Source organism: Narcine bancroftii, chromosome 8, assembly GCF_036971445.1.
Source record: "Narcine bancroftii isolate sNarBan1 chromosome 8, sNarBan1.hap1, whole genome shotgun sequence".
Classification (NCBI taxonomy): Eukaryota; Metazoa; Chordata; class Chondrichthyes; order Torpediniformes; family Narcinidae; genus Narcine; species Narcine bancroftii.
Window position 1 is genome coordinate 152,747,658 of NC_091476.1, and position 24,677 is coordinate 152,772,334.

At 39.5% G+C, this 24,677-nt stretch overlaps 1 protein-coding gene across 1 annotated transcript in view; it reads left to right on the forward strand.

Annotated features, from left to right (window-relative positions):
* LOC138741391 (exostosin-1-like) overlaps window positions 1-24,677 on the forward strand; it is a 245,052-nt gene that overhangs the window by 13,303 nt on the left and 207,072 nt on the right. The gene's annotated exons all lie outside the window — the stretch shown is intronic.

The following is a 24,677-nucleotide window of genomic DNA, read 5'->3' on the forward strand; positions in this document are numbered from 1 at the left end:
AAAATACAATCTCTAAAGGCCACCCATGGGGAAACTTAAAAGTCGGATTCTATTTCCCTGGTCAGTTATCATTCTCTGGATGTCATTTGTTGCCAAGCAACAGCACACCTGAGTATGTGGTGGAAATTAGTTCTGCTACAACTGGAAGAAATGTGGCCTTCCTACCTGTGTCGTCTTAAGGAGAAAAGGTGTTTGAGTAAAAAAAAAATTAAGATATTGTCAGCCTTTAACAAAATTTGCAATTCGTTTATTAGGTAAAACTAAAATGAGAAGATAGCCAAGAGTTAAAAAGACCAACAAAATTCAGACTATTTCTTAAAAATTTCTTTCAAAATTCAGGGCTGATAATAACCTTTGGAGTAGTGTTGAAAATAGACAAGTATGTGTAAAACCATTTCATCGGATGCAAGGATCGACAACGAGATAGACAACAGACTCGCCAAGGCAAATAGCGCCTTTGGAAGACTACACAAAAGAGTCTGGAAAAACAACCAACTGAAAAACCTCACAAAGATAAGCTTATACAGAGCCATTGTCATACCCACACTCCTGTTCGGCTCCGAATCATGGGTCCTCTACCGGCATCACCTATGGCTCCTAGAACGCTTCCACCAGCGTTGTCTCCGCTCCATCCTCAACATTCATTGGAGCGCTTTCATCCCTAATGTCGAAGTACTCGAGATGGCAGAGGTCAACAGCATCGAGTCCACGCTGCTGAAGATCCAGCTGCGCTGGGTGGGTCACGTCTCCAGAATGGAGGACCATCGCCTTCCCAACATCGTGTTATATGGCGAGCTCTCCACTGGCCACCGTGACAGAGGTGCACCAAAGAAAAGGTACAAGGACTGCCTAAAGAAATCTCTTGGTGCCTGCCACATTGACCACCACCAGTGGGCTGATATCGCCTCAAACCGTGCATCTTGGCGCCTCACAGTTTGGCGGGCAGCAACCTCCTTTGAAGAAGACCGCAGAGCCCACCTCACTGACAAAAGGCAAAGGAGGAAAAACCCAACACCCAACCCCAACCAACCAATTTTCCCCTGCAACCGCTGCAACCGTGTCTGCCTGTCCCGCATCGGACTTGTCAGCCACAAACGAGCCTGCAGCTGACGTGGACTTTTACCCCCTCCATAAATCTTCGTACGCGAAGCCAAGCCAAAGAAGATGTGTAAAACCTCTCTTTGGCCTTCCCCTTCACTCTTTAGATAAACTAATTCCACACTTTTTAATGCAGATTTGGGGAAAGTGAAAATTCTGAAGTGTCTGCAACAAAAATGTGTCACACAGATTTTAAATTGTTTTATTCTTGATCTTAGTTGCAGTAAAATAATAAACTTGCACTTCATGAAAAGTGATGCTGAAATAAAGTCAACGTGGACTAAACTAAAACGAGAATTGAATTATTCATGGCGATGAATGAAACGAGATAGAAATGACAGACCCAAGAGAAAAGATCAAGTTACCAACTTTTTTATGGACTGTGGGCAGTGTTGCTGCATGAGTTACAATTCAGAATGAGCATTGCATATCGTAACATGCCTATTTCTGTTCTAGAGAGTCCTCCAAAGAACATTGCCTCAACAGTGCAATGTGTGCCATGTATTTTTTAGCAGGTTTAAAGAGAGAGCACCACTGGCGTTATTTGTAGTGTGGTGACATCAATGCACTACAACCCAAGTTGTTCCTCACTTCATTTCTTGTGTTAAAAATGAAATCCGTGTTTTTTGAGGTCTAATAATTTTGAGCTTACGATAATTGGATTATACAAGTACAACCCAATGAAACCAAGTTCTTCAGTCCTCGGTGCAATACCATGCAAATTCACTTACAGACGTAATGCATATATAGTCAAATAATCATGTGCAATATGTATAGACATGTAAAAATAAATATAGTTAAATAAAAGATAGTCGCAGAGTGGTTGGATGAGCATTTCATCAGTCGATCAGCATTCTCACTGTCCATGGGAAGAAACTGTTCCTCAGCCTGGTGGTTTGAGCTCTGATACTTCTGTATCTCTTTCCTGTCAGGAGTAACTGGAAGATGCCGTGTGCGGGGTGATGGGGGTCCTTAATGAACCCTGTAGTTTAGCATATGTCTATCAATCCATCTCCCCCTCTTGGACTTCATTAAAACAGGCACAATGAGAGGTTGGAAGCTTTTATGACTGAGCCCCAAGAAAGATTGATAACAAACAGTTAACACGTCTGAAATATGTACAATCCAATAGCTGTGTCCATGCCACCTGCTGTAAAATTGAATGCATTTTCCCAATTGTACTTCTAGTTCTCATTAAATGCTATTCATTGTCAATATCTTGAGGTGATGATAAAATAATCTGTTAATTTAGTTTATTATTTTCTTATGTAAAAAATTGTATTAAACAATGTATGTGTCTGAAAGCAAGTTCTATAAATTGGAAAACCAGCACTGGATGGTTGAATCGATTGGGAGAAGAGGTGATGATTCCAAAGTAGTGGGAGCAGTAGCTGAGTGGATACCTGTATCTGTGACAGAATGTTGCCCTGTGGAAATAGGAGGGAAAAATCCAGGCTGAGACTCGGTGCCAGTGCTGAGGGAGTGCTGCATTGTCTGACATGTCAACTGTCGGGTCCGATGTAAAATATCTCTGAACTGCAAACATTTTCATTGATCATGAAGTACAGGAGATTTCTTCTGAATGTTTTGATCAATAATTATCTCTTGCACAACAGCATTGGGACAGATGTTTGGGTAATTATTACTTTACACCTTGTAAGATTTTGTTGTTCCTTCTCCCACATTATAATGGCTGCCTTGTGTTTTCTGTGATCTCATGTCATAAGTTATTCTCTCAGTTTAATGATTTTTCTGTGAGTGGCTGTCCTGTGCTGTACAATAGCTGCACTTTAAAGTATTTCATTGAATACCGAGGCTCCTGGGAGAAACAGCAACATTCTCTTTTACTTGTCTTTACTCTGGTGAGATTATCCATTACATTCTACTAGTTTAACATTGGTAAAATATACATTTTCTATTTGTCACTGGTTGGCAGTTTAGATCATTCAACTCCTGAAACTTATCCCACTGGATAATTAAATGTCACTCTGTAGCACTTTAAATGCATGTTTCCCTACCCCCCCAAAATGAGACCATCTTAAATCTTTCAATTGAACAACTTAAATGAGCAAATTTTGAAGTGGAGGAGAGCGTTTGACATTTCCACAATCATTTATTGGAGGGGGGGAGGGGTGCGCTCTGAGTCTGAACTTGTGATCTTTAACTTGAAGGTTTAAATTTAATGTTCTCCTTTACTTGTTCTGGGCAGCACCCTTAATTTTTCCCACCCATGGATATTGGTCATTATTAAAGCTTATAAAATCTGCTCTGATGTTTTGTAAGTTCAAAATAAAAATAGAAAATGTTGGAAATTCTCAATATTTGTTGTGTGTGGAATCAGTTAACTTTTTAGATCAATTACCTTCTGGCAGGTACACGTTCTGATGCTTGTTCTAGTTTTTTTCTGAAAGATCATTGACCTTCATCCATCACAGGCTCCAAACTCTCATCCATTGAAGACATCTATATGAGGTCATGTTTCAAGAAGTAGCCAACATCACAAAGGACTCTAATCACCGTGGTCACAGCCTCTTCTCGCTGCTACCTTTTGGAAGAAGGTGCAGAAGCCCAAAGTCCAGCTCCTCTCAGTTCAAGAACCTTTTTTATGCCAAAGGCTATTGGGTTCTAGAACCTCTCTTTACTATTATAAACTATTCCAACACTGCAAAAGTGTCTGTCTGCACTTTTGAAATCCAACTCTGTTTTTCTTGCACTAACAATAATTGTGAATATTTATTATCATCCTTTTTCAATCTTTTTATTAAGTTTCAGATTAATAAACGTAAGAATGATACAAAGAGATCGGGATTGCATTAACAACAGTTTACATACACAAATATAGACATTGAGCAACTTCTGTAAACCCTCCTTAAAGGCCAAACATGAAAAGGAGTCAAATTTTATTACAAAAATATCCCCCTAAGAAACAAAGCAAAGAGCAAAAAAAAAACCTACTGAAACATGGTAGCCCATCTTAAACAGTGATTTTGTGGTTAATTCCACTCCTCTACACTCATTAAAAAAAAATGTTGAAAAGGATTCAGAAAGGATCAACTTGCATCATATGAAAATGTTGAATTAATGGCCTCCATGTTTCTTCAAATGTAACCGAAGGGTCAACAGCATCACATCTCATTTTTCCCTAAGTGTAAACATATTATAGTTTGGGAAAATCACTGAAACATAGTAGGTGGTTTGGGGTCTTTCCATTTGAGTAGAATTTATCTCCTGGCTATTAACGTAACAAATGCAATCACATGACAAACTGAAGCAGGTCAGTGGCCAGAGTCCATAACTGGTTGTCCAAAAAGTGCAGTAATTGGATGGAGTTGTCGGTCAATGAGCAAAACTGCTGAAATAATATCAAAAATATCTTTTCAATATTTTTTCAGGGAAGGACCAAAACAATTGTGTCGGGAAAGCCACTTCAGAATTACGTCTGTCACCGATAGAGTTTATATAGGAGTAAAAACAAGATGGCCCTATGATCAACCTTGAACTATATCAAAGACTTTTTCAAATCTTTTTTCAATGTACTTTCTTCTTAGTTATGTAAAACCTTTAAGGATATCCTGTAGATAAATTACCATAATATTTCTATGAAGCATCGATCTCTTTAATCCCTAAAAAATAAAGATCCCACTGAATGTGCTTCATATTGACCTATTTCTTTAATGAATGTGGAATCCAATTTTTTTTTCTAAAATATTATTTACTTGATTGGAAAATCTAGTTGCATGTATCAATTCTAAAGATCAGACAGGATTTATTAAGAATTGTTATTTGCAGTTCAATATTAGGGGTTAATGAATATTGTACATTCTCCTTCATCTAAAACTCCAGAATGTGTTATCTCACTTGATGCTGAGAAGGCATTTGACAGAGTTGAATGGGAATATTTATTTAATACACTTAAAAAATTTAATTTTTGTCCAAAATACGTCTCTTGCATAAAACTCATCTTTGGCTTGTGTGTTTAGCAATAATCAGAGATCCTCTTTTTTTTGGGGTCTTTCAAGAAAATAGACAAGATTGTCCTTTGAGCCCTTTATTATTTGATATTGCCCTGGAAATCTTGGCAACTCACCAAAAATACTATCCTTGGAACAGGGTGCACCATAAATGGCCAGAGATTAGTATCCAGTTAAGAGGGACTGTAGCTACATCAAGAAACAAATTTCATCTCGGCAATAAAATAATTCCTAATATTTAGGGAGCTTTGGTTTGAACCATGGAGCAGAGAAACAGCCCTTCTAGTCTGTGCTGAATTATATTTTTGCATAGTCTCACTGATCTGCACCTGAACCATACCTCTCCATACTCTTCCCATCTATGTATCTGTCCAAATTTTTCTTAAATATCAACATTGGGCCTGTATTTACCAATCTAATCTGGTTGCCAATCTAACTTTTGGGAAGTCTGTACATTTTAATGTCTTTGGAGTAAACTTACCAATTTTCATAATGTCTCTACATCCTCCACAGCTTTAGAAGACAAGTGATGACACTACTTGTTGTGAGCCAGGAAGGCATTAAAATGCTAAAAATCTTCGTCCGCGAACCCAAGCCAAAGAAAGAAAAGAAAAATTAATTACAATCTTGTTTACTTGTTTGCTTTGTTCTATGAAAGATTCATCAAGTCTAAATTCTTTACAATGAAGAAACAAGCAATTTCTGTATCTAGAAGCTATTCCGTGGGCTGTAGACTATTTACGGTATGTGAGTGGGAGCATTTGAAAATGTTTTACTTGCTCTAGTCTACTGAAGTGGACACTTTACTCGACTCTAAGTTTTGTGTGGAATATAAACATCACGGTGAAAGTAATATTGTCTGTCTCTTGATGCAGACTTGGGGGTTTTGAAATGCCTTCAAAATGGTGCCACTCAGTTGAACGTTGGCTTAGCCCAGAATTTTATTTCCATCTGTCTCTGACTTTCATCAGACTTGACCCTTGTCATTTGGGTTTTCATTAGGTTTTTCATCCAGCATGAAACAGATCTAAATGATCAACAGCAGGCAACCCACAGAATGTGCCTTGATGTCCCGAATATGAAAAATTACTTTTCTTGCCTTCCCACAGAACTACCAGTTTCTACTAATCCCACTGACCTGGAAACTGTTATTTTAAGAGCCAACTCTCACACAGCATCTTGTATCTTCAGTCAGATCTGTCACCTCTCATCACCTTAAGTACAGCTTCTGAAGTATCTTGATTCCTGTGCCCATGAAGGACAAAGTCATGTCCATTCCTAGCCTCTGTGCCTCAGGATAGTTCCAGGCTGCTGCACTGCTGTGTTAGGGAGGTCACAGGAAACATGGATGCACAATTTTTTCCTCCTCACTTTCCTATTCCCCTCCACAGATACCCCTTCATTTAGCCTCCAGCTCCACCCTCTCCTTCACCAGCTCTAGCCTCTTATTCTCCCTCCTCCTCCTCCAGGCCACAACCTCTCCCTTCCACCTTCTGCATTTCCCATTTATTCTGCCTTCTCACCTCACCGCCTCCCTTCTCCCTCCTTCCCTGTCTCTCTACTGTCCACTTGACATCCACTGCTCCCATGTGCCTCTGCCCTCCCCAATTCCACTGCATTTGTGTGCTGTTTGCCCTTTTTCAGATTCCTCTGGCACAAGTGCAGCCCTGGATATGCAAGGGAAGGTTATAGAAACTCTTGATTCCTGATGTAGAGATCAGGCTGGAAATGTTGACTGCCTTTTACTTCCTTCCTACGGATGCTGCATAACCTGCTGAGTTTCTCCAGCACTCTTTTGCATTGCACTCAACCCCAGGAACTGCAGATTTTCTTGTTTAACTCCATTTGGCTTCTCCACTGTGAAGTCTCTTAGAGGGATACCTACCCTGAAGATGTTCGCTTATATTCCTAATGAAGGACTCAGGCCTTTCACTTCCTATCGATGCAGTGACCTGCCTTCTGAATTCCTTATTAGATGTTTTATTTGTTATTCTCATCCCCTCTGCATCTACTCCATCAAACCCTTTATAATTATGTTACCACTCAGCCATCTTTCATCGAGAAAAAAGGACCCAATCTGTTCCTTTTGTTTTAAATATTTTGTTTATAATTTTAAATCATAACATTAATTATACCATATTAATACAAATATTATAATTGAATAACCCCCCCCCCAACCTCCCTCATCCACCCCACTAACACCCTCCCCCTCCTCCCCCTTCCACTTACAAAGAAAGGAGAACATCACTTAAAGACAATAGTGATCAACTTTTTAGGTGCGGAGACAGAGACCTCCACCGGAGCGGACGGAGAGATTATATCTTTGTACCAAGAGTTTTTAAATATGGGAATCCATACTTTTACAAAAATATATTTATCCCTCAAATTATGCGTTATCTTTTCTAAAGGAATACAGGATTTAATTTCAGTATGCCATCTTTGTTTTAAAAGAACCCACATTTCTTTGGATTCCTAAAACTAAATCAAATTTCCAAGTAATAGCCAAACACTTTTTAGGAACGGCCAAAGCCAAATGTAAAAATTCTATCTGATACATAGTCGATCTCAATACTAGAGCAATCAACAATATCCCCTAATAAAAATGACATTGGATCAAACGGAAAGCTCACTTTTAACACTTGCTCCAAAAACAATTTAACTTGTATCCAAAAATTCTTCACTTTAGAACAAGTCCAAGACGAATGAAAAAAAAGTACCTCTCTCTTGTCCACATCTAAAACACAAATCTGAAGACATTAATTTGAATTTCTTTAATTTGAGGGGGTTAAATACATTTGATGTAAAAAAAAAATATATATTGTACTAATCTCTATCTTACATTTATAGCCTTGGTCATATTGTCCTTGCATAAATTTCTCCAAACGTTTTTGTCTATTTTTCTTCTTAAATGAAGTTCCCATTTCATTTTTGATTTATGAACATTCAGCTTAGGCATTTTATTTTGTTATAACTTGTACATCTCAGAAATAAACATTTGTTTTTTCCTTAGTAAGCAATAATTCCAAAGGGGATGTTCATCCTTGTGTTGATATGTACCCTCGCATTTCTGATGCCATCTTCATAAATCTTCCCTGCACCCTCTCTAGGGCCTTTGTACACAATTGTGGCCACCGTTTATGAAAAGAATACAAAGTATGATCTCACTATGGTTCAATTGTGGATTTACCATAACACTCCCATTTTTCAATTCTTTCTACATATAAATAAACCTGGTGCAGTTTGCTTTTTTTTTTAATGCCTTTGAAATGCAAAATCCCAGAGCGTTTAATGAGTGCAGTTATGAAATATAATTTAACATCCAGCTACAAATTGTATTAGGACAAATCACCAGAAGTTTGGCTAAAGGGTCAGTTGTCAACAAATACCTGATAGAGGGATAGAGGTTTGCAGAAGGGCTTATGGATGCTGCAAGACTGAGTTCCTCCAGCATTTTTTTGTTTTTACTCCAATCACAGTATTGGCAGACTTTTGTGTTTCACTCCAGAGCTTAGGGCCTGGACAACTGAAAGAATAATGAGAAAGCAGTCCTTCCAATCTGGATACCTTTAGAACACATGGTTAGAGAATCCTGGTTGATGGAGGGTTAAGTGTCTGTCAGCCTCCATTATTCTAGTTGAAATGGTGACCGTGTGAAATTCAGATCAATAAATGATTACAGGACTTCTTTTGATGCTGGCATTCAATTTGGTGTTTGATAGTATGACTCATTTTTCTTTTTCAAGGTTATCAGAATTTGATAGTCGACACATTGCTGCTTAAGGTTTGGAAATGTCTGAGGTATTGCCAGTTTATTGAAGAGTGACAAATTTTAAAATCAGTGCTTTGGTTCTCAGAGTTGAGATGATTTTTTTTCCCCCTTTATAATGCTGATTGATACAGGTTGTAGGTAATCGGGTACATTATAAGCTCAGGTCATTGATCTGTTGCCTCCAAGACAAAAGGTTGTATAGCACTGTAGAGTCCTGAGCACAATATTCTGGCAATGGAAGTGCAGCGCAGTGGGAGGTTTGAGAAGATGAAGTTTCATCTCCCCTCTTGGATGAAAGTGGAAGATTCCGTGATGCGCTTTCCATCATCACACAGAGCTGCAACATGGAAACAGGGCCCTTCTACCCTTTGAACATCAAATACAATGAACACGAATCCTACATGAATAATTGTTTTAAAATTTACCCACTATTATCACTACTAACTGTACAATTAGCAGAGTGGTTAGTGCGACACTAGGTCAGTGCCAGCAAGCTGGGCTTGAATCCACCACTGTTTGTGAGAAGTTTGCACGTTCTCCCCATGATCTGCATGGATTTTCTTTGGTGCTCTGGTTTCTTCCCAGCCTTCAAAAAATGTACAGTGTTGAAGGTCATTTGGGTGTAATTGCATGGCATGGGCTCTGGGTTGAAAGGGCCTGTTACTGTGCTGTATGTCTAAATTTAAAATTTAAAAATTTAAATTGAATACAGCAATGGAAATGCTTCATTAATTCAGATGTTCTGGACATGCCAGTCTTGAGAAATATTGGCACAAAGTGGTTCAAACTTTCTCTGCACTTTTTAAAGTTGATTTTAAACCAAATCCCCTAACTGCTTTATTTGGTATTGTTGCAGAGAGTGGCAACTTCGACGGCATCTGAGCTGCTTTTATTTCTCTTCTGGTGCGGTGGGTGGTGCTCCTCAGATGGAGGGACGTTACCCTGCCTTAATCATGTTCAATGGCTAGGTGAAATGTCGTGTTTAAATTTAGAAAAGATTAGGTGCTCAGTTTCTGATTTGAATTCAAATTTTAAAACACTGGGGACCCTTTTTGAATTACATTTATAATCTTTGATTTGTTATGAAGGTAGAAATGTTGACTCATGAGGTAATTTGTCACTCTGATAAGAATTCTATCTTTTTTTTAAACCAAACAGCTTCTTTCTTGGTAGTGGCTTTAGATGTTCCTTTTTTTTATATAATAAAATAATAATATATCCATACAATATAATCTGTTTGATAAAATTTAGCGTATCTTGGATGAAATGATATGATTTAAGTGTAATGTATATTTTTGACTTTTAACATGTATTCTGTATTTTACAATGTGAAATTTCAATATTAATAAAAATATTGAAAAAGAAAATAAAATGTTAAACCTTAGCTGTAAATACTAAACGGTAGAGATGCTAGAAATCTGAGTGGACTGTGCATACAGCCCTTTCTCTGCTGTACGGAATTCTGGGATGGCATTGGGTGCGATAATGCTACCAACTTTCCCATGCTGTTTATAGATTGTGATTATTGGCAGCACTTTCCCCTCTCTCTCACTGCGAATTTCCCACAGCAAGGTTTATACCTTCATTTTAATCTTCTTTCCTTCACCTTCCGGCACTCGTGCCAAAATGTGTGTCATTTCTGTCCTGGAATGCAGTTCTCACTCTCACACTAGGCTAACCTGCACACTGGGGAATGCAGTAGGGGTCGAGGCCATCTATCCCCAGCATGTAATGACATCATTTCATACTGGTGTTCAGATGATTTTGCTTTCACATTTGATCTTTAACCAGTCAATTGGCTGTTAATTCCTGGGATAAGATGCCTAGGCAATTAATATGCAACCTAATGAGCTGACACCTAGCTTGCCATCACATGGCTAAGCTCACTGAACTTGTTTCTGTGAGAACTGAAGTTTATCTAAGGAATTGTGGAGTACTTGTGCGAGAATAGTATTTGGTTGTGAAAATCAAGTCCAGGAAATCTAAACCCAAAGCAAAAAAAAACTGCAAATCAGGCTGCAACTCTGGGAAAATAAATATTTTGTATCAGAAATGTCTTCCAGTGTGACACAAGGTGGAAGTTGCAGGCATTGCATAGATATTTACCTTTTGCTTCTGCACAAATAGTGCAGTTTTTTTTAAACTTAGGCATACAGCACAGTAACAAGCCATTTCGATTCAGTGTGTCGAAAAACCTACACCCCCAGGTACATTTCAAACGGTGGAAGTAAACCGGAGTCCCCGGGGGAAAAAAACCCCCGTAGACACGGGGAGAATGTACAAACTCCTCACAGACAGCATGGGATGAGAAAAATCTCAGCAGGTGCCTGAACAAAATGATGGGGAGGGGTCAGGGGAGGCGCACGGTCCCAAAGGCACTGGAGCATTGGGGCTGTGTCGCAGCATAGCTTGGCTTAGAAGAAAGAAATATTTCTGAGATTCTCCCAGCTCTACACCAGCCTGGGAGGGAATGTGGATGTCAACTAATCTTCACTCCTTCCATACTACTGGGCACAACTTCAAACATTTCAGAGACCCTCCCCAAGAACCTTCAATATGGTTCCCTATTGTGGGGGGGATCATCTGTCCTTTCCATCAGCATTAATGACTGATGATCTCCTTTTGCCTTCTGTCTGATTGTAGATCACTCATGCCAGGTGTCTTCCCATGTGAACCATTCTTCTCCATTTTATTACCAATATCTGAGCTGACACGCCATGGAAAGTGGGGTGTACTTTACTTTCCCCATTGCCTGTAATTCCTGCCTCTTACCTTAATCTGCAGAAGTCTCCTACAGCTCTGGTGAGGCAGCAAGTTGCAGGAGAGTGCACGTTTCCCCTACTGTAACTCTTGCAAGAAAAAGAATTGAAGTTAGCGCAACCCTATTAAAGCATCAGCAACCTAGGTTCGAATCCAGCGCTGTCTGTAAGGAATTTCTGCACTCTCCATTTGTCTGCATAGGTTACTTCCAGGTGCTCAGATTTTTCCTCCCAGGTATTTGAGCCGCACGGGTTTGTGGGCCAGATGGGCCTGTTACCGTGCTGTATGAGTAAATTTAAAATATTTTGTTTTGGCCTGTGATAATGTGTACTGCAAATATTAAATTTTGCTCCATGTGTACTTCATGCTTATATTGGCAGATCATGCAGTATATTGCAGCCTTCATCTTTCTGGGTGTATTTGAAAGGATCATTTATTACATACATCAGTGAAGTGAGCTTGCGCTGAAGCCAATAATATAAGATCAGCTGACATGGTCCAAATTTGCATGAGACAGTTTTCATTGGAGATTGAAATCACATGACTGTCCAAGGATGAGTATTGTGATCCTTGAACAGATGATTATGTTGCAGTAGTAAGAGTTATCACCGAGTAGGAGCTTTGTGCTTCCTGACCAGTGCATGATGTGTCACATATTAGAAGAATGAAGGCAGAAGTAAGGGGGAACAGAGAAAGTTGAAGAAATTTTATGAGAGTGTTTTAAGGAAATATGTGACTGTGAATGAACGGCATGGAAAAAAAAACCTGGAACCACAATGAAGTCTTGTTTTGAGAATTCGAGATAAATCCCATGTGGCTCTCTGACACAGACCAACAATGTGGGCAAGGTTGCACTTCGTGAAAACCTCCCAGACAGTATTATATTGCCCATGACTAGTACTGGAAGGTCTTTTGGCCCCCTCAGCCCGCAGCACATTTCTCCTGCAGAAGCTATTGTCGATCAGCCTTCCAGGTTCCTCTCTCCAAACCTGGGGCCAGAGGAAATTGGTGCAGTATTGTCCAAGTAAAGTACTGAACCATCTCCAGCAGCTGGAAAGATGCTGTTGGTTGTCTTGCCTTTTAGAGTGTTGGCTATTACAATTTTAGTAGTGTGTCCAAGTCCCAGCAGTTGTGAGTAATTCGATTAGAGCTTTTGCGGAGCACCTGTTGAAGCTGAAACAGTTACACAAGGGAGCTCCACCACGTTTATTAAACTGCTCAGTGGAACATTTCAATTTTGTTTTCATTTGGAACTTTATGAATAAAAACAATATCACAAAATAAATTTAATGGCAAGAAAATTGTGCTGAGGAACTACTGGCTCACTGTCATGTTGAGGAGGGGTGGAAGAAACATTTACATTCATTTTTTTAAAAATCAAAATTCTCCATACCCAATGTTAAGGAATTGTGGAGTACTTGTGCGAGCAGTTGCGGCAGTTGCGAACAGAAATTCACCTTGAAGGAATTCAAAGCAGTACCTAAACAAAAATCCTCTTGTGCGGAATTTATTTGTGTATTACGTCTGGTTGTGTGTCTGCATGTTTTACGCTAAGGACTGGAGAATGCTGTTTCGTTGGGTTGCGCTTGTGCAATCAGATGACAATAAACTTGACTTGATTTGAGAAAATATAACTAAATAACCACAAATTGCAAAAGAACATTTTGCTAATGGAAAATTGTGATACAAAATTTGCTAACCCCTGAACTACCCTCATCATTAACTACTCGGGGACCACCAAAATATCTGTCGGCTCTGTTGAAACTCTGTTGCTTCCACTAATAACAACAGTGAATATTTGTTTATTTATCCTTTTATATGATCTCTTTTTCTTCTGCCTCAAGGTGCATTGTGGTCATTTAATTTGTTGATGTGTCTTGTGGCTGCAGCAAGCAAAAACTTCAGTGCTTCTGTACACCGTTCTTGTGTACGAGACAATAAACACGTATCATTATCACATTTCGTAGCATATGTGCGAAGCTTTGCTTTTGGAAAATAGGGGTACATAACCAGAAAAGCAAGTGACCTATTATGAACCATTGTAGTCTATATTGTAGTCACTCCATGATGAGGTAATGTATGGAATTTAAGGATTTTTTTTAACCTGCGACAGTCAGGAAACCTTGGAGGATGTGGTTGGCAAATATACATTGAAGGAGGCTTTCAACAAACCGAGCTGAGTTGCTGCCTTGTCTTTTGTATGAATTACACTCAGCAGCTTTTGCTGAAAAACTATTTATCATGGCAGTGATAAGTGACGTCCATTTTTCATTATTTTACAGAAGGTAATTTCCATGAAATATTGGCTTTATATCTTTATTCCCAGATGCTGCCTGGCCTGTTGAGATGCTCCAACACATTCTGCCCTTTCAGGTTTCCAAGACGCTCAGGTTTTTCCTTTTAATTATCATTTGCAGTTTTAACTAGCTGAGCTCATTCTTGCTGCTCAGCCATTGACAGTTTGAATCTCTTCTTGCAGGTCCCATGGGACTTGCTTTAACCAGGCAGTCTTATGCCAACTGTTTTGCAGATGGAGGATTAGCATGAATTTGCATTCTGTTTAATCTTATTATCTGATAAAAATGCAAATTTTATGTATTTCTTCTGAACATACCAAATTTTGAGAAGAAAAAGTTTTTTTTTCCTTTAAACTCTTTGCTTTGAGGTTTGTTCTATGTTTAAAAAAGCTCTTGAACTGTGTCATTCTGCATCTCTGCAGCACATTTGTCTGTGAGTTACAAAGTTCTGGGTTCAATTTTCACTTCAGTGACCTCCCATCCCATTCCCTTGCTGACATGTCTGCCAATGGTCTCATGTACCGCCAGATTGAGACCACCAACAAATTGGAGGACAACTTGATGGCATTAGCATTGACCTTGTTTTCCATTTAAACCCCCTCTCTTCCTGTCACCTTCCCCCTAGCTCTTACACTCCCTTGCGCTCTATCTCCTTTCCTCTTCTCATATCCAATTAACACCTTTTATTGGTCAGAACTCTTCCTCCTGCCATTCTTCGGTCATTATTCAAATGCCTTCCTGTTTTTGGCTTATACCTTGAAGAGCTCAGGCCTAAGCGTCATTAATATATTTTTACCTCCTGTGGACGCTGTGAGACCAGCTGAGTCCTCCAGCATTTCTGCCTTTATTTTTAAAACACTTCAGAGACTAAGGTGGCCAGATGTCCAGTTTTAGTCTGGAGAGTCCAGCTTTTGAGCCCTCTGTCCGGTGCCATCTCGACTGGACATTAATTTGTCCTCCATTTGGGGGTGTAGGCCCTACATCTCCAAATGGAGGACAAATTAAGTGGCATAAAGGGCACTTACCTGTTAAATGCAGTGTGCATAGCCATGTTTCTTCTCACGTGCATGCCCCCCCACCTTGAAAGTGTTTTTGACACTGACCCTGCATGTTTTCTGTTTTCATAAGTTTGAAATAGCCACCCTATCAGAGACTGCAATTCTAAGATCTAGGTTTACAGTGTGTGGTTTTGAGTGCTTCAAGAGGTAAATCACCAGCTTCTTCTCAAGGACAATTACAATGGGCAATAAATGTTGGCCTTGACAAAAATAACCAGATCGAATGAAAGGCCATCACATTTTATTGCTTTGTGTTTCAAGGGGGAGACAGATCTCAAATCAAAACTTTGAATAGCACTGCATCCTTGTATCAGAAACATCTGTTGATTGAGGAGGAGTTATTGCACCATGTAGGAATGTTTCAAGTGTTCCGTGTTGTGATAATTACTGGAATCAAGAAGGTGTGTTCTGACAAAAGTGCTCTGTCAACATGCTTAATGCTTTTCATCAAGCAATCTGACCTCCATATGCAGAGACTGCCTTTTGTGACACCACCTGGTGCAATGAACAAGAAACATGAAAATAGCTGTAAACTGAGAGGGATCAAAATCGCCCAACAGCATATATTTTAATGCAGACACCATTCTCAAGTGTGACCATGCAGGCAGTCGAACTCTTCCCACATCTTTTTTTGTATGTTTCATATAGCTCTGCCACCTTTCTTGAAGCACCTTCCCTACTGGTAAAGTGTGATGTTCAGTTACATTGTTGGCACTGTTAATGAAGAGGTGTGTCATTTGCTGGCAACTCAGCTGTGTGTAGAACTTTTTTTAACGATGACTGTTTCAGCACTAAACAGGCCTAACATTTACTCAGTGTTTCAATTTACACACACTCAAACAGTCAATATATCCAGTGCTCACCATTTTTTATTAAATCATCTCCTCATGTGCAACAAGAAAGTCTGCAGACATTGTACTGAACTCTGTTCAATTTTTTTTCCACTCGCAGGCAGTGTTCCAAAATTTAAAATTCTTGCTAAACTGACGAGCAGAAGAAAGATTTAAATTCTACACTCATCCTTCTCTGCGTTGGTTCTCCCTTTAGCCAGTTTGCACCAGGTCTGTGGAATTCAAATTAAACTCCACCATTTAAAATGTTTACAGTTGTGAAGTATTTTTAGCTTGTTCTTTTCTATCCCCTGAGTGGACGACTGATGTTTTGCCCTGATACATAGATTACTGAGGAATTAACGGCATTCTGTACAAGATCCAAACCAACTCTCCTCTGTACTGGAGAAATACTATTATGAGGTCCTTGGAGGTTAATACATAATCTGCAGCTGTTTCACAGAAGAGATTATAGATTTTATAAATGTACTATTGTGTTTTGAATATGGTCCACTATTATATTAGATATCACCAAGGGAAGGGAAATATCGAGGATGTCAGTGACCAGAACCTGTGTGTAGAATTGGTCAACACTGACCTATTTTCAGGCTGTGAATGACTACGTTTTCTGAAAACCAGCTTCATAACCTTCCGTGAAGCTGCCTGTAACCCGTTTGTATGTCCATGTCATGACCTGCAACCCACTGAGAGTTTCACACTCCTCCCATTGCAACTTCCTGGATTTTCATTCCCTATATTAATGGGATAGATCACTTCTGAAATTCAATACCCTTCCCCCCCCCCCCCCCCATAACTTCACCAACTCTCCCATCCATCTAAATTCCTTAAAATCTTTGTCCAAGCTTTTGGTCACCTGATCAACTAGAGCAACAAGAAAATCTGCAGACACTGTGATTGTACTAAAGACGTAAAAGTACTGGAGAAATCCCGCTGGTTCCACCATATCCATAGGAGGGAAAGGTATTTAACCAATATTTTGTTGAAGGGCTCAGGCCCAAAAGGTTGGTTATATATCTTTGCCTCTATGGACACTGTTGGACCTGCTGAGTTTCTCAAGCACTTTTGTGTATTTATTAGTTAGTGGTTCTGTTGGGCAATGTTGTTGCTGATTGTTGTTGAAAGTAGGTCTGGGTTGGCCATTTCAGGTTGCATAGGTTGAGAATGGAGGGTAAGAGATGTCTCCACTGTTCTGGTTTGTGACCAAGCTGATCATGTCTCTTTGTGTCTTATCGATGACCAAGCTGATCACCCTCTTTGGGTCTTATCCATGACCAAGCTGATCATGTCTCTTTGTGTCTTATCGATGACCAAGCTGATCATGTCTCTTTGTGTCTTATCGATGACCAAGCTGATCACCCTCTTTGGGTCTTATCCATGACCAAGCTGATCATGTCCCTTTGTGTCTTATCGATGACCAAGCTGATCACCCTCTTTGGGTCTTATCCATGACCAAGCTGATCACCCTCTTTGGGTCTTATCCATGACCAAGCTGATCACCCTCTTTGTGTCTTATCGATGACCAAGCTGATCATGTCTCTTTGTGTCTTATCGATGACCAAACTGATCATGTCTCTTTGTGTCTTATCGATGACCAAGCTGATCATGTCTCTTTGTGTCTTATCGATGACCAAGCTGATCATGTCTCTTTGTGTCTTATCGATGACCAAGCTGATCACCTCTTTGGGTCTTATCGATGACCAAGCTGATCATGTCTCTTTGTGTCTTATCGATGACTAAGCTGATCATGTCTCTTTGTATCTTATCGATGACTAAGCTGATCATGTCTCTTTGTGTCTTATCGATGACTAAGCTGATCATGTCTCTTTGTGTCTTATCCATGACCAAGCTGATCATGTCTCTTATCGATGACCAAGCTGATCATGTCTCTTTGTGTCTTATTGATGACCAAGCTGATCATGTCTCTTTGTGTCTTATCGATGACCAAGCTGATCACCCTCTTTGGGTCTTATCGATGACCAAGCTGATCATGTCTCTTTGTGTCTTATTGATGACCAAGCTGATCATGTCTCTTTGTGTCTTATCGATGACCAAGCTGATCACCCTCTTTGGGTCTTATCGATGACCAAGCTGATCATGTCTCTTTCTTTGTTTTGTTATTCAAAAAGAATGAATTAAACTGTTCTTGCCATCTCAAAGTAGCCATTGTAGTTTGCTGGATCTGGCAGATAAATTGAAATGGAGCTGATGGGTGAGCTATCACTGTCACATACATGGTCACTGGATTTTAGTTCAAATGCTTTTAACTTCTCAATTTGCCAAGTGGACTCCATGAATATTTTGGAGTCTGTTGGGCCTGCTAAATTATATACTTAATCTGACATAATTGTATGAAATTGTACTATGCAGCTAAGGCTTGTGAATAGTTTGCAAACTCAATTGGACATCACCTGGAAGGATGATGCTTGCTTCGATGTTGCTTAAAGAGTCCGACCATTTTGAGGTTGCTATTGGGGAGATTAAGGTGTTCACCATCGTCCACGCTTGAACTTTTCACAGGCGGGATGATTAAAACCCCATTGTTTCCTCCACCTGTTGCATTTCTCCAACTGATCCACCTCCCAGCTTTACCATCAGTCTGATCACCTGTGTAGTCACATTTGTTCCTTTCTCAACTTTTACTGACTGCAGAACTATCCTCTCCACTGCAATCATTTTCTACCCTTCCAAAGCCAAGACTGTTGCCAATTTTCCATCCCCAGCAATGACAAAAGATTGGGGAACAGAGGACTATGAGCTTATTCAGTTGTTTACACTGAACTGAATGATAATTTGGACCATGTGTGCAATCGAATGTCCAAATCTGGGGGGGGGGGGGGGGGGGGGGCGCTGGAAGGAAACACACTAAACCCATCGAAAACCCCTTCTAAAATAGCACACTGCATTTTTAATCACATGACTGGTGCCAAGCCAATATTTCCACTTAAGAGTGAGCCAAGCAGCGGAGAAGAACCCAAAAAAGTAAAATTGGACAATTTTGGAATTACTCTATTTCAGGAAGTGCAGAAAGGCAAATAGAAATCTGGAAACTTTTCTCTTTGTATTCTCAATCCAAAACGAGTCTGGAAATAATGAAAGTTAGTGTGCTAAGTTTGTGATGGGGTAAGAGAATATGAATTGCAGAACAGCACAAGGTAAGTGATAGAGACACAAGGCTGCAAACTGCTCAATGGGCTCAAGCAATGCACAAGATGCTGGAGGAACTCAGCAGGCCATTCAGCACCTGTGGAGGCAGAAGGATGATTGATGTTTTAGGTCAAGCCCTTATATCAAGGCACAGTACACTGGGGAAATGAATGGCCATCTCCTGTTCCTCTTTTCAGGAGCTCTTTATGATTTGGTTGTAGTTCATGGGAATTGCGCTCGCTTCATTGATGCCCCCCTCTTCCACACCCCCCCCACCATTGATGTGATCTTATTGGAATCATTGTCCGAAGAGGGTACACAAAGCATTAAGAACCCCTTTCACTTCTCTTTCCCTCTCCCCCCACCCCCGCAGCACACAGCATCTTAGCTGCTTCCATTGGGGAAGAGATACCCACAGGCAGAGAATCTGCTGAATGACCAAAGGAACTTCTCACACTAACCATACGAGATGCTCACATACACAAACAATATTTATTTATTTAATTGTATCCTTGTCCTGCGAATGTGTGTTAAATCTGGCTGTGTGTCTACGTGTTTTTTTTGCACCGGAGACTGCTATTTCATTGGGTTGTACTTGTACAATCAGATGACAATAAGTTTAACTCGACTGCCTGCTATATGAGGGTGACAGGGTCCTTTGTGATGCTGGCTGCCATCTTGAGGCAGGTCCTCGCAAAAATGTCCTCAGTGAATGAAGTTGGAGCATGCAATGGACTTGGGTATGCTTGTTACTTTCTGCAGCCGTCTTCATTCCTGGTGAAATGATAGAGTGGTGGTGATCTCCCTGATCACTAGAGGGAGTCATAAGCTCGTTTGTGGCAGTTTTTGTTGTATTCAAGATGGATTCCTCAACACTGTCTTGTCTTTGGCTAATAAAGTATAGATGTTTTAAAAGAAATGAAGTTTCTATATTACAATAAAAGAAACATCACATGGTAGCAGGAGTGTGTAGAGTGAGAATTAGTCAATAGCAGTAGAGATTTGGAGAGAGTAAAGGATCCTGACACTGTAAATTGGACTGGAAATGTCAACCACAAGTTGAAGTGTTCAAACAAAAATTCATGCTGTACCTGCAAGTCATTGGACTTGATAGGAAACCTGATGCACTGAAGATTGCACTGCTACTTACCATGATGTGACCTCAAGTACTAGAGGTTTTCAATACATTTATTTTTGCTGAGGCAGCTGACCAGGGTAAGTTAACAAGGTTATTGAGATATTTGATGAACACTGTTCACCAAAGAAAAATGAAACATTCAAGAGGTCTGTGTTTCACTCATGCATGCAGCTACAGGGAGAGAACTTTGATACTTTTTTAACAGACTTGAAATTAAAAGCAAAAACATGCAATTTTGGATTGCTGCAAGATTCAATGATCCATGATCAAATTGCATTTGGGATTATTTTTTGAATGTTATATATTTGTTTAAAGCCACACAATAAAACACATAATTAAATATCATTCAAAACAATACAAATGCATGTGGTATATAAAAGAACGATAAGAAATACCCTTAAATAACACCCCTCCCCTACAAAAAAAGAAAGAAGAGTAAGAAAAGGACAAGAGACCTTCAACAGGGGTGTCTATTACTTTAAAGCGTCTGATATTATACTGAGACCTTAAGGAAAAGGAAATGTCAGAGAATCATTTAAATATTAACACCCATATTTTGTAAATAAGGGCCCCATACCTTCCAAAATATATAATATTTGTCTCCTAAAATAATGTAATTTTATCAAGTGGTATACAACTCTGGACTTCTGAATGCCATCTTTATACGCAGATCTGCATCAGACTTCCAAGTTATGGCAATACATTTTCTTGCTATTGATAAAGAAATTTGAACGAACTTCTTTTGATACATATTCAATTTCAACTTAGGTTCAATATTCTTAATATCACTCAATAAAAATAACATTGGCTTCTCTGGGAATTTAATCCCCATGTTTTTGAAGCAGGGGAAATTTATTTCTTTTAATAGAATGAAGAAGTTCAAAATGCCTGAAAATACTAGATTTTGAAATCATCAAGTTATAAAATTTTTACGTGAAAATTATGGTCAAGAATCATTATTACCAGTAGAGAAGGAATTAGAATTATTGTTATGTAATGGAAATGTAAAGAAATGTATATATGATGTAAAGAAATGATGTATAGGTTAATACAAAAGTAAGCCTGAAAAATATTCTTCATAATTCTAAACAAAGATGGGAAGTAGATTTGAATAAACAAGTAGATGAATAAGATTGGATTGGAATATGTAGAGACAATATGAAAAGTACAATAAATGTGAGATGTAGAATGGTGCAATATAATTTTATTCATCAGTTATATTTAACACCATATAATTTTTTTTTATTGAATCTGATTCTTTTGGATTTATGTTTTAAATGTCCTAAAGTTAAACCTTTTTTGGTTAGAAATGGGTAAATTATTGGAACGAATAGTGTTTGGGATTAGTGATAAGAAAATGAGAGAGAGAGGTTGCTGTGAGAGGCATTTTACCTTAGCAAGGATTTAGCTCTGTAGCACATAAAAAAGTTTGGTGATAGTGCAAAAGCCAGAGAAAACGAAGGCAAAAAATGAGATGTAGGTACAAAAAGATGGAGAGACATTCAGCTGCAAACAATATGGCACTCAACATGCACCAAAACAATGTACAGCCGGTGGAAAAGTCTGTAATAAGTGAAAAGAGCAGAATCATTATGCAAAGCAATGTTTTTCCAAGGGGAAACAAAATAGAAGTGAAACTGTACACACCATAGTAGAAACCTCTCAGTGATGTACTCTATATGGGCATGCTAGTGCAGGAAGATTATAAACCAACGGAAACTGAACAGCCAAGCATGAACCGAGTCGAACAGGATAAGTGGACTGTCATTGGAAACAAATGGAACAAATATTGCTTTCAAGCTGGAGATGTGCAAAGGTAAATTTAATCTGAGAGTGCAGCATCATGGCAATGAAGATAAAGCCATACATCCAAGTAAATCCTGTACAGCTTAAACCCTAGAATGGATGGAAACATTGACACAAAAGGTACGTGCAAACTCAAGGTGAAAGTTAAAGATAAAGAGCATCACCTCAGGTTTGCTGTAGCCCAAGATGGACATGAATCATTGCTTGGTGACAAAGCATGTGGAAATTTAAGCCTAGTCAAGAGGGTGTACATACCAGGGAAACCTATAGTATTAACTGATGTGTTATCCATGGCAATGATGCAGACTGAAGCACACAACAAGAGTTCCACAGAGACCGATGTAAATCTCCACATGAATCTGATTACTGAATCTCTTCCCATATCAATGTCGGTGTTGTGCAATTGCTGAGCAAAAGGAGGTGTAAAGCACTCCTTCCATCCGATAGCCTTCAGATAACCCTTAGAAAGGTGTAGTACCAGTTTAGCCTCCCAATCAGTGTCAAATTCTACAAATTGGAATTTATGGTTGCAAAACTAAAAATGTTGGGCAGAGGGATCTGCTGATCAATGGCTAGGGTTACCCGTCCAGTATGGATACTGCAACCGAAGAAGGCAACAGGAAACCACTTCAGTATTTTTCCCACATATGATCGTGAACTCAATGTCGACTACGATGTCAGCTCAAAGATGGAGCCTTCACCAAAGGAGAACAGACGAGGCCGCAACTACAATTCAGAGGGTTAGAGATTGTGGAGAGACATGATCGCCCACACCGAACAGCAAGGCGCCTGAATGAATGACCTGATATGAAATCCAAGCAGATTACAGTCGAAACAGAATGAAGTATGGCCTAGAGGTGGTTGTCAGCCATACTACAATGTCAGAGCTGAGCTGAGTATTGTCAACGGGCTTCTACTCAGAGTAGAATTCTCCTCAATCATTGTGACAAGAGATACTGATAAGGTTGCATGAGGGGCACCTTGGAATGGAAAAATCAAGAGGAGGGCCAGACTGTTGTTTATAGGCCATGGATAAACGTTGATATTGACAGGATGGTTTCCAGCTGTTAGACCTGTTTGAAACCATGCAAAGCAAACAAAGGAACCTATGATAATAACTGATGTACCAGCAGAACTATGGCAGGAAGGTGGAACTGATCTGTTCCACATGGATGGATCTGTTTCACATGGTTATTGATTATCTATCGAACTATCCAGAGATTGTGCTGCTTCCTAACATGTCTGTAGTTTGTGTGATCAAAAATATGAAATCAATCTTTGCAAAACATGGAATTCCTCAAATTGTCACAGTGACAATGGACCGTGTTATAGCTGTAGAGAATTCCAGAACTTTGCAGAAGAGTATGATTTTCGATAAGTGACTTCAAGTTCTCTGCATCCACAGTCAAACAATAAAGTGGAGAAAAGAGTTCACATAGTTAAACAGCTGCTCAAGAAAGCACTACACAGTGGCTCAGATCCGTATCTAGCTCTGTTGAGTTACAGAACTTCGTCACTTGACCATGCTATGTCACTCGCACCACACATCCCTACTCTACAGACCTAAACAAGAACAGAGAGGGCAAACGGAAACAAAAGCATCTGCAATGGAGACAAAAAGCAAACTATGACAGGTCAGCAATAAGGTTAGGGCCACTGGCACAACATGACACAGTGAGACTCAGAGATTCCGACACTTTGGACAAAAAGGCTACTGTTCTGGGTGAAGTAAATCCAAGATCCTACACTGTCAGAACAGAGGACGGTCAAATATGGAGGAGGAATCAAAAGATCCTGCTGAAAACTCAGGAGACCCTGCAGGAACAGACAAATGCAGAGAATCCAACCTGCACAGCAACAGAGGAAACCCCACCAGTGCCAGACAGTAGTGGACCAGCAGAGCCAACACAAGCACCTGTGTTAAGAAGATCCACACACATTATCAAAGCCCCTGACAGGCTGAATCTTGAAAAGAAAAATAATTGCACACTTAAAAGGTTTCTGCTGCTGATGTTGTGTTTAGATTTGTGTTGAACTTTAAATTGAAATGAATGATGTATTAGATTAAACCTCTCAAGGAAAGGGGATGTAATGATAGAGTGCTAGTGATCCTCCTGACCACTAGAGGGAATTGGAGATTACTTTGTGGCAGTTTCAGTTGGATTCAAGATGGATGCCTCCACACAGTATAGTTGTTTTAAAAGAACCCACATTTCTTTATTACAGTAAAAGAAACATCACACTGAGCCCTTGAATGACCAAACCAGACTGTGATGTTACCAGTCAGTATACTTTTCAGAGGACACCTATAGAAATTTAATGATGTATTTCATGATGCGCCAAATCTCCTCGGATTTCTTAGAAAGTAGAATCTGATCAAAAGTCAAGAGTAGCTTTATTAGTAGAAAATTAAGATGAACTAATCATTCATTCAAATTAAAGCATGTCCTGAGAAATTGATGAGAGCGTTAAAAGTCGCACTAAATTTACAGCGCAGAAATGGTTGATTTGACCCATTGATTGCATATTGACCTTGTAGCTTTCTTTCTGTGACTTTGTTGCTTCTGAGCTTTCAAGTGCTCATTGAGGAGTCTGTTAAATGTGATGATACTTTATTCTCCATCATCTCTTCGAGCAGTGAGTTTCAAGTGGCTGCTACTTTTTGGGTGGGGAAGTTAAGATTTCTCAGCCCCCTCCTAATTCTTGCATTTCAACTGAAGCTTGTATTCACTAATTGTGCTTCTTTACCAAGTGCTTCCTACTTATTCATATACTGCATCCTATC